Consider the following 10,940-nt stretch of genomic DNA (forward strand, 5'->3'; position numbering starts at 1 on the left):
CACTTCTCACACTTTGAGCACTTTTTACAGGATCCTCTACCTATATATATATATATATATATATATATATATATATATATATATATATATATATATATATATATATATATATATATATATATATATATATATATATACTCGTCGTTTACCCGCGCGATGCGGCGGGAAACATATTACTTAGGTTGGTGAGTTTAGGACTATGTACGGGGCGGTTCAGTTTTGAGCCATAACCAAAACCAAATTCGTGATGCAACGGAAAACACAACACTTGTTAGTAATTTTAAAGGTGTGCATGACATTTCCTGTGGTATGACCGCGGACATCGCCTGTAAACCGCAAAGGACGACTAAAACTAAGAACAATTGTAAAATAAAAACGCGAATTTATGCTGACACGTAATCTATAAAGCATAGGCAAATAGAAACTTATACGGCAAACTAAACATATACAAACTTACCGTAAGGCAAAAAGAATGAAGGGAAAAAAAAGAAACCAATATAAGACAATAGCAATAAAAGAAAAAAGATGAAGGCCATTATTCTTCATAAGAGGCTGTTATTAGATAAAATTGTGGTAGCCCATGTTTCTTATGTATTTATCATGTTTGTTATGTATTAGTCTTCATAGGCTTTAGTTATATCATTTCAAGTTTTCATTTTGACATATTTTCTTCATAACCTATATATATTAAGCCCAATACAGTAAATATATTTTGTTCAAATATTAATGCATTTATTGAATAAGCAATATGAAATAAAGACTACCTAAAATAAACTGATGAGGGCCTCGTTAGAATCAATCACTCTATGTTCGCTCCCATCTCACCCTTCCATACTATACATAATGAGTGGGATATTACTTGGTACGTTTCTTTCTTAACCTTATTTTATTATCTTGTAATTCGGTTACACCTACATAACTGAATAGGTGACTCATGGTTGATCAATATGGAAAAACTCTAAATTTGTCATGGTATCGGAGCATCGTTGTTAAAAAAAACAAATCAGACATTGGCCCTCGATTTAAAAAGCTAGAGCAAAAGTCAAACGCATAGAAGAATAATCCGAATGAAGAAATAGAACCATGTATGTACTTAGAAGGATTTGGAAAAGTATGTATGTACGTCCGTGAAAATAAAACCAAGAAATTTGAAAGTTGATATAATAAACTATTTTCAAACACAAAAATAAAAACAAATCAACCACCACTAATCCACTATAAAAGTAGATCAAAAACAGACAAAACACAAATGAAATCTTTATTCCCAAACAGCAACTAAGCACAATTAATCATAAAATCAGACGTATATACAATCAGAGATGAACATTAATACCATCATCTCCACAAACACAACATTTTTATATACAGAAACAAGCATTTGGATCAACATTAATCAATCTCAAACACCACAGATCTTAAAACACTTCAGATGTAGGTATCAATATGTAAAGTGTAATCTCTAATCCCAGCACCTTCCCAACCCATCCACTCTTCCCACATGTCCCAATCCGGATCGTCCATCCTGCTCATCGGCTCGTCGATCCCTGCATCCGACGGTCCATACATATCCATCTCGCCCACACTCGTTTCGTCTCTCAGATTACTCATCACCGTCTACAAATCATCCATCAAATGTTAGTTCAAAAATTGTTCAGGTTTTGGTTTTGATCAATAGCTATTACAGATCATTAATTTCGGATAAAAAGTGAATTAAAATCAGTTCAATAATTATACAGTTTTTGATCCATTGCTATTATAGATTTAATGATTTCAGATTAACTTTAATTTCAACTGTCTATTGTTGTAAATTGATCTGATCTGTAATTAATAATATACAAATAAATTACATGAGATGATGGTTGATGAGCCCTGCTCCAAAAATAAAATTGACTTTTTTTAAACCCAATATTAAAATTGACTTGCCTGTCAGGTTAGTCAGTTGCTTCTAGTTATTATACTTGACTAACAATTTGAACTTTGAAAAACTATTGTTTCAATTTATATATACTATAGACCCAACCCCATGAATACGTCTCAGAAACAAACAGAAAACATATATTTGGAGAACAAAAGTCTTGAAGTTCGACATCCTAACAAGTATAATTATTAACTAACTAACCTCTTAACTTAGATGAATGTAGCATGAGAGATAATCCAGACATGGCCCATGGGTATTGGTATACAGTAACATCATCCAACCACGCTTTGGCGTACAAAAGAACCTAGCGTTACTAAACATGACGCTATCAATGAAAACAAACCAACATTGGTAAGAACCTTTACAAAAATGTCTATTAAAGCATAGCGACCTATGTTGGTTTAATCAGGCTTTATCACAAACACACAAAAACCTCACAGATAATTTGAAGACTCGATAATATAATTCAATACCAAAACAAGAGTTTAAATAGGGAACATAATAACTGAAATAAAAAAAAAAACTGACTTCCTACTTACTAGGCAGAACATGACCACGTAAACAATAAATAAAGACTAGATAAAAAACTTAATGACTCACGACTTCAGCTCCATAACTTCACTTCTTTAAACCCACGTTCCAGACTAAAAAACACGTGCTTTGAATTCATTCAACACCCTCCCTGGATTCAAAGCTCCATAACTCCAAGTCTAGCCCTCAAGTAGCTAAACTGTTCCTTTCCCAAAGCCTTGGTAAACATGTCAGCAACCTGTTCTTCAGTAGTGCAGAATCTAAGCTCCACTTGCTCGTCTTCAACAAGGTTCCTGATGTAGTGAAACCTTATGTCGATATGCTTACTCCGACTGTGATAACCCTGATTTTTTGTTAAGAAAATCGCTGACTTACTGTCACACCATATTACAGTAGGTCCCTTCTGATCGTATCCCAACTCCAATAAAAGCTTTCTTAACCACATTCCTTGACAAGCAGCTGAATTAGCAGCAATATATTCAGCTTCACATGTAGACAAGGCTACGACAGGCTGTTTCTTTGAGCTCCAGGAGATTGCACTTGACCCAATTGAAAAAAACATGTAGGCTGATACACCCTTTCGGTCTTCATATGAGCTTGCCCAGTCGCTATCAGTAAAACCTTCAAGGTTAACAGTTTCAGTTCTTCCATACCAGAGACCATGACCAACAGTACCTGCAATATACCTCAAAATTCTTTTTGCTGCACCAAGATGAATTGCTGTTGGCTTCTGCATGAACCGAGAAATGAGACTCACAGAAAACAAGATATCAGGTCTAGTGTGGGTGAGATAAATGAGCCCACCCACAAGACTTCTAAATTGTTTTTCATTCACCAGCTTGCTGCCATCTTCAACTCGAAACTTGTCATTTACGTTCATTGGAGTCGGAACCCTTTTGCACTTGCTCATTCCAAACTTTTCAAGCAAACTTTTTGCATACTTCTTTTGACATATAAACAGCCCATCTTTTTTCTTCTCAACTTCTAAACCAAGAAAGTATTGTAACTCCCCCACATCAGTCATCTCAAACTCGCTGATCATCTTTGCCTTGAATTCACTTATTAACTCCAGAAATGAACTTGTAAAAACTATATCGTCAACATACAGACAGATAATTATAAGATCATTACCTTGAGTCTTCTTTATGTAAAGAGTGGGTTCATTTTTGGATCTTTTGTAACCATGATCTTGAAAGTATGCATCAATTCTACTGTACCAAGCCCTAGGGGCTTGCTTCAGCCCGTACAAGGCTTTATGCAGTTTAAAAACTTTGTCTTCTTCTCCCTGAATCTCAAAACCAGGAGGTTGAGATACATAAACGTCTTCATGAAGAGGCCCATTCAAAAAAGCTGACTTGACATCAAATTGGTGCAATTTCCACCCCTGTTGTGCAGCTAAAGAGAACACTAACCTGATTGTTTCGAACCGGGCGACTGGAGAAAACGTTTCTTCGAAGTCGATCCCATGCTCTTGAGTATACCCCTTGGCAACGAGTCTTGCCTTATACCGGTTTATCTTTCCATCAGGCCCCACTTTGGTCCTATACACCCACTTAAGACCAATCACGTTTTTATCACTTGGAAGTTTTGTGAGAGACCAGGTATGGTGTCGCTCCAATGCCATCAGTTCTTCTTTCATTGCATTTAACCATTCAGTATACTTAACTGCTTCTGTAAACGACTCCGGTTCAACCAGCAATAATGCAAGCTGACAGGTTTCAACATCATCAAGTATTGGAGAAGTACAATCATAAAGATCAGCAATAGATCGCATCTTAGGCGAACCTTCTTCTGAACTACTTGACCCAATTTCCTCACTAGAACTGCCATTAGAATTGTGAGTTGACTTCTGCTGATTTTCAGCAGCTTCTAAGCCATTGTTAGCTGGTTCCTCTTCATGGTTATCACCATCTTGAAGGACAACAGATTGCTCACTGTTAGGAACATCACTATTCCAAGTTGCGTGTTCATCAAACACCACATCTCGGCATGTTGTGATGATGTTCTTCTCTGGATTATACAATCTATACGCTTTAGAGTGAGCACAATAGCCAACAAAAATGCACTTGTTGGATTTTGTGTCAAGTTTCTTCCTTTGCTGAGATGGTTTTAGTCCGTACACGACACATCCAAACACCCGCAAATGGCTCACGGACGGCTTGTAGCCATGCCATGCTTCGAATGGTACCTTGCCTTCAACTGCCTTAGTAGGAGATAGATTGAGTAAATACACAGCTGTAGCTACGGCTTCTCCCCAGAACTGATTACTCAGACCCTTTGCTTTCAACATACAGCGAGCCATCTCAACAATAGTCCTATTCTTCCTTTCGGCCACCCCATTTTGCTCCGGGGTGTAAGGTGCAGTGAGTTCACGATATATACCTTGTTGTTCACAGAAGACAGTAAATTCACTAGAACAAAATTCCCCTCCCCGATTCGTGCGGAGAGTTTTAAGTAATTTCCCAGATTCCCTTTCAACCCTTGCCTTAAAAAACTTAAATTTTTCAAAACTTTCTGATTTCTTTTTTAAGAAATACACCCAGCTCATGCGAGTATAATTGTCAATTAGCAGAAAAAAGTAGCGGTTACCTCCAAGTGATGGAGTAGGCATTGGCCCACACAAGTCTGTATGGATGAGTTGGAGCGGCTGACTTGATCTCCATGCATGAGTTGGAAAAGATCGCCTAACTTGTTTCCCATAAATACATCCTTCACATAATGCAAGAGACCTAATGCGAGGCAGCCCTGCTACAAGATCCTTGTCACTCAGTGTTCGAAGGCTGTTCTCATTCAGATGACCATATCTTTGGTGCCAAAGAGACGGGTCATCTGGTATGATTGCAGCCAAGGATGTTGCATGGGGTTGAGTGACATTGAAAGGAAAAACATTATTAGCACTCATCATAACTTTGCACATCCGTTCACCTCTTCTTTTGTTTGTTACAGTACATGCATCTCCATCAAACACAAGCCTATAACCTGCCCTCATCATCTGACCAACACTTAACAAGTTATACCCTAGGGCAGGAGCGAATTGAACATCAGACAAAGATTTGGTAACCCCAGGTGACACCTCAAGTTTAACACTCCCTTCTCCTTCCACTTGAATGCTTTTCCCATTGCCCATCTTAACTATCTTAACTGAAACCTTCTTTGTTTCATCTAGTCTCTGAAACAACTCCTGCTGCCCAGTCATATGATTGGAACACCCACTGTCTAGATACCACACTTTGCTTACTTGGCTTCTACCTCCTCCTTCAGCCATCAAGACTTTGCTATCCCCATCATCCAAACTCTCATCATCTTTCATTACCATGAAGAGCTGATTCTCTTCTTCCTCCACACTTTCATTATTCAGAACTGCAAGAGCCTGCGGCTCGGCCCAGCAATCAGCCTTCACATGCCCGTAACGGTTACAATTGTAGCATTGAATACTACTTCTGCCTCTACCGAACGATCTGCCACGTCCACGTCCACGACCTCGAAAGGTTCCTCTTCCTCTACCCCGGATTGGCATATGCGTTTCATCGGCCTCAGCCGGAAACGTCTGTTCCTCTTTAACAACATCATTGGACCTGTTAACCCTAGCCTCATGAGTTGATCAAAAGAAAGAGTTGCCAGGTCCTTTGATTCTTCAATTGCTGTAACGACATGGTCCCATTTGGATGGCAGACTTCGCAGCACCTTTTCAACTATCACTTGATCAGTTACTTCCTCACCATAAGCACGTTTGTTGTTCACGATCTGCATAACCCTAGACAGAAAATCAGAAATTGCCTCGTTGTCTTTCATCTGCAGTGTTTCAAATTCTCTACGCAACCCTTGTAACTTCACAGTGAGAACCTTTGAATCTCCCTGAAACTCCGTTTGAAGAAGAGTCCAGGTCTGTTTTGCGGTTGTTGCAGCATGAATTCGAAAAAACACACTATCGTGAACCCCCTGCTGGATGAGAGCCAGTGCTCTCGCATCTTCCTTCCTGTTTTTCTTCAACTTAGTCTGATCGTTGTCTTCAGCAGAAAAACCCCGACTCACAAACTCCCAGAGATCTTTTGATCGAAGAAGTGTCTTCATGCGAATGCTCCAGAACTCATAGCCTTCACCCTTGAAGACAGGAGTGACAGGTTGTTGAGTTGAATCAGATGAAGCACCAGCCATGATGACGATGAATCTTGAGCGTAGCTCTGATACCAGATGTTGGTTTAATCAGGCTTTATCACAAACACACAAAAACCTCACAGATAATTCGACATCCTAACAAGTATAATTATTAACTAACTAACCTCTTAACTTAGATGAATGTAGCATGAGAGATAATCCAGACATGGCCCATGGGTATTGGTATACAGCAACATCATCCAACCACGCTTTGGCGTACAAAAGAACCTAGCGTTACTAAACATGACGCTATCAATGAAAACAAACCAACATTGGTAAGAACCTTTACAAAAATGTCTATTAAAGCATAGCGACCTATGTTGGTTTAATCAGGCTTTATCACAAACACACAAAAACCTCACAGATAATTTGAAGACTCGATAATATAATTCAATACCAAAACAAGAGTTTAAATAGGGAACATAATAACTGAAATAAAAAAAAAACTGACTTCCTACTTACTAGGCAGAACATGACCACGTAAACAATAAATAAAGACTAGATAAAAAACTTAATGACTCACGACTTCAGCTCCATAACTTCACTTCTTTAAACCCACGTTCCAGACTAAAAAAACACGTGCTTTGAATTCATTCAACAACCTATAGCAAGGTGTACCGCGATAGCCAACCAAACAGGAGAATCCATATTAACACCAACGCCATTTTTTGAACCCATTACCCTTAGCTTTCATCCCATTTTTCCTCAATAAATCCAACCCGAACTGAGCATATAACATCCCCATATGTCCCGGACCAAAATAGCCGCTACAAAGCCCACTTATTATGTTCACTAAGGCAGCCCATTTTAACCAGCGAACGGATATCAGGAGCTTAACTTCAGACCAGTTATCAAGCCCAGTGAGACTCTATAGAGCCCATAACTGGGCCTTTGGCAGTAGCGTCCAACAACCAAACCCACCCTAATATTGGGCCTTCGACAGCCACAAAGGGTCTGAGCCCAACCACTCTAAACAACTCCCAGCCATCCAATCTCCAATTATTCCAACATGGTCATCAAATCCACCCATCAGAAGATAGAAATTAAACTCCTTTTTGTTTCAAATTAGATTATCAAACAACAGATTCAGTATAAAACAAACCATACCCTTTAAGACTGCCAGACTCGTAATCTTTAGGAATATAATGTTGGGTTATTCGGTTTGTTTGCGGGTCACATAGGTCGACACGTTATCGGGTCGCTGGTTCACGGATACGGATTCATCCATCGCGGGTTAGTTTTGCGGGTCACGGGTCAAGTGACTAAAGGATCTAGGGGTAAAATGGTCTTTGACCATCAATTTGCACGTGAAATTGTAGTAGCCTTTTGGAGCAAGTTTGGTTTTGTGAATTAGTCAACTGTTGACCGGGTATATTGGAGAATCATGGAGGAATATGCAAGAGTTACGTGGGATTGTTTCTGTTTATCTTTTCCTTCTTTTATGCAAGTAGTAGATAGGTTTGTTTATTTAAAGGGCTCTTGTAATCACTTTTCAATACAACAGAAAGAGTACGTTAAATTGAGTGTGTATTGTGTGTGTTCTTGGGCCTGGACCAACATTTGGTATCAGAGCGAAGGTTAAACGAGGGCCGTTTTGAGAGTCGACCATTCGGTAGGGAGAAGCCTTCGGGTGCGGGCTGCCATCGCAGCGGAACCGTAGGGGGGTCGACAATCGCAGCGTGTTTAGCTGCCGGTTCGGGTCACAACTAGGGGGTGTTGCGACACGCAAATCACGGGAGGCTAGTAACAGCAGAAGACGGAGACCAGGAGGTGGTTCGTGTCAATCGTTGTCGTGCGGAGAGTACCGGTTTGGATGACGGGGGTGACGGGTGAACATCAGTGTGTCTCGTGGCTGTTAGTTGTGATTAAAGTGGAAGAAAAGGCTGTAGCGATCAGAGGTTACCGGTGTGCAGTGATCGGAGGTGACAGATCAGCAGTGATCGGAGAGAACTAGGTGATCGCAGGTCGGTGGTTTCGAGGGTTATCGTTCTAGCGGATCAAGAGGGTAGCGGAGACGAGTCGAGATTCAGGCCAAATCAGCGGGCTTGTCAACCCAGCTTGTTGATCGAAGAACGAAGAAGGGATCGTGTCTTTTATTTGTCGGATACTCTTTCTCGCTGAGGAGAAGAATCGCAAGAAGGTGTAGAATTCTTACAGTAGAAAAACCAACGGGTGTAGCGCGGTAGAAACGAAACAGCGGGGTGGCTGAGATATTCGTTTAGCGTCTCGAAGACGGTGCAGCGGGTGGCTGGCGTTTAGTTGGTGGTTGATACGCAAGTGGTGCTTATCAAGGAAGAGCTTGACAGAATAGTGAAATCACGATCAGGGGTGAACGACTTTGGACGTGGTCGAGGTGAAGACTGGGGTGTCCAGGATAGGTCGAGTTATTGGAAGGCTTTGGGCGTGACCGTGGTTGAGGTCGGTGTCCGGTAGAAGTCGAGATGGTTCGAGAGGAGACGGTGATTCGGGTGTCGCGTACGAGTGGTGTGAACAAACCGATTAAGGGGGTGATTGTTGGGTTATTCGGTTTGTTTGCGGGTCACATAGGTCGACACGTTATCGGGTCGCTGGTTCACGGATACGGATTCATCCATCGCGGGTTAGTTTTGCGGGTCACGGGTCAAGTGACTAAAGGATCTAGGGGTAAAATGGTCTTTGACCATCAATTTGCACGTGAAATTGTAGTAGCCTTTTGGAGCAAGTTTGGTTTTGTGAATTAGTCAACTGTTGACCGGGTATATTGGAGAATCATGGAGGAATATGCAAGAGTTACGTGGGATTGTTTCTGTTTATCTTTTCCTTCTTTTATGCAAGTAGTAGATAGGTTTGTTTATTTAAAGGGCTCTTGTAATCACTTTTCAATACAACAGAAAGAGTACGTTAAATTGAGTGTGTATTGTGTGTGTTCTTGGGCCTGGACCAACATATAAATCCTTGAGACCTCTCCGTACTATTTAGCAGATTATAAAAGCACGAAACATGTTAAACTAAAAAAGAAATTTTACACAACCTTATCAACATCAGGGTGAGCAGCCAAAGGAGCACCTGCTTCAGGACCCAATCCTGTCACAATATTGAGAATACCAGGGGGCAGCCCCACCTCCCTGCATACTTCGCCTAATTACAGGCATGTGCTGGAAATATATTAATAAATGATATATATAAGAATATCATACACCTTAATGCAAAAAAAAAGAAACAGAAAATGATAAGATAGGACTTACACAGACGCCTATGGCTTAAGTACTGCAGCACACCCAGCAGCCAGTGCAGATGCAGCTTTCCAAATAGCCATTAGCAAAGGATAATTCCTATAGAAAACAAATAAAACAGACTATAAGAAAAATATTATTAGAAAATACAAATCATTATTACAGTAGAGGTAGAGAGTACCAAGGAGTAATCAGCCCAACAACACCAATTGGTTCCCTGAATCCTGATGATATGGAATTTAAAGGTATCCATTGGAAGATTAACATATACATTTAAAGGTGCGTTTCGTTTTGCATCCAAAGCTTCTGCAAGATCAACATTATTTTTAAAAATTCCAGCAATGTCATCCTGAGTAATAACATATACATTAGCTGGTTGTATGCTTAGTTAAGAAAATATAGCAAAATGATTATATGCAATGGGCATACCATATCCCATGCTACTTCATCAAGTGGTTTTCCATAATCAATGGCTTCAAGCTTAGCGAACTTATCCTTTTTCTCAGTAACCTATGCATAATTGAAAGCTTTAGCATATTAACGATAGAAAACAAACCGAACCCAAATTTAGAATATCATCCAGAAAATCCTTACCTTTGCAGCAATAGCACGAAGATACTTTGCACGATGAGCCCCAGAAGCTGATGCCCATTCTTTTCCTTCATCATGTTTAAGAGCTCTGCGTGCTGCTTTCACAGCAATATCAATATCCTCCGCGGTAGCTGCTGCTGGTATATCCCCTGCAACCATATTTTTCAACACATGCAAGTAATGTCAGCAAATCAAGACATGAACAGACCAAACAGTTAAGAATCAAGAACATCAGGTAGTAGATTGCATAATGCACACATGAGATTAACAATAATAATGAAAAATACACAAAGGACTCAAGTAAACGTTCAACTTCAACCCCACCAAATCAAGCACACCTGTAACCCCAAGCAATGCTGGAATTCCATCTTTACCATCTCAAGTGGATCTCTATCGTGAAGAACATCGGACCGAGATCACTAATCGAAACCCTAGCCGTCGCCTCCGCTTTCTGGCTTTGTGGAACCAGCACAAACACGCCACTAGTTTCTAAACTATTGAAATCAGAAATACAATCCTCAAAATTACAAATT

General features: G+C 40.0%; 1 pseudogene; it reads right to left on the minus strand.

Annotated features, from left to right (window-relative positions):
* Positions 1-9,576: 9,576 nt before the first annotated feature.
* LOC110913132 lies at positions 9,577-10,688 on the minus strand (annotated as a pseudogene).
* Positions 10,689-10,940: the final 252 nt, after the last annotated feature.

Source organism: Helianthus annuus, chromosome 4, assembly GCF_002127325.2.
Source record: "Helianthus annuus cultivar XRQ/B chromosome 4, HanXRQr2.0-SUNRISE, whole genome shotgun sequence".
NCBI lineage: Eukaryota > Viridiplantae > Streptophyta > Magnoliopsida > Asterales > Asteraceae > Helianthus > Helianthus annuus.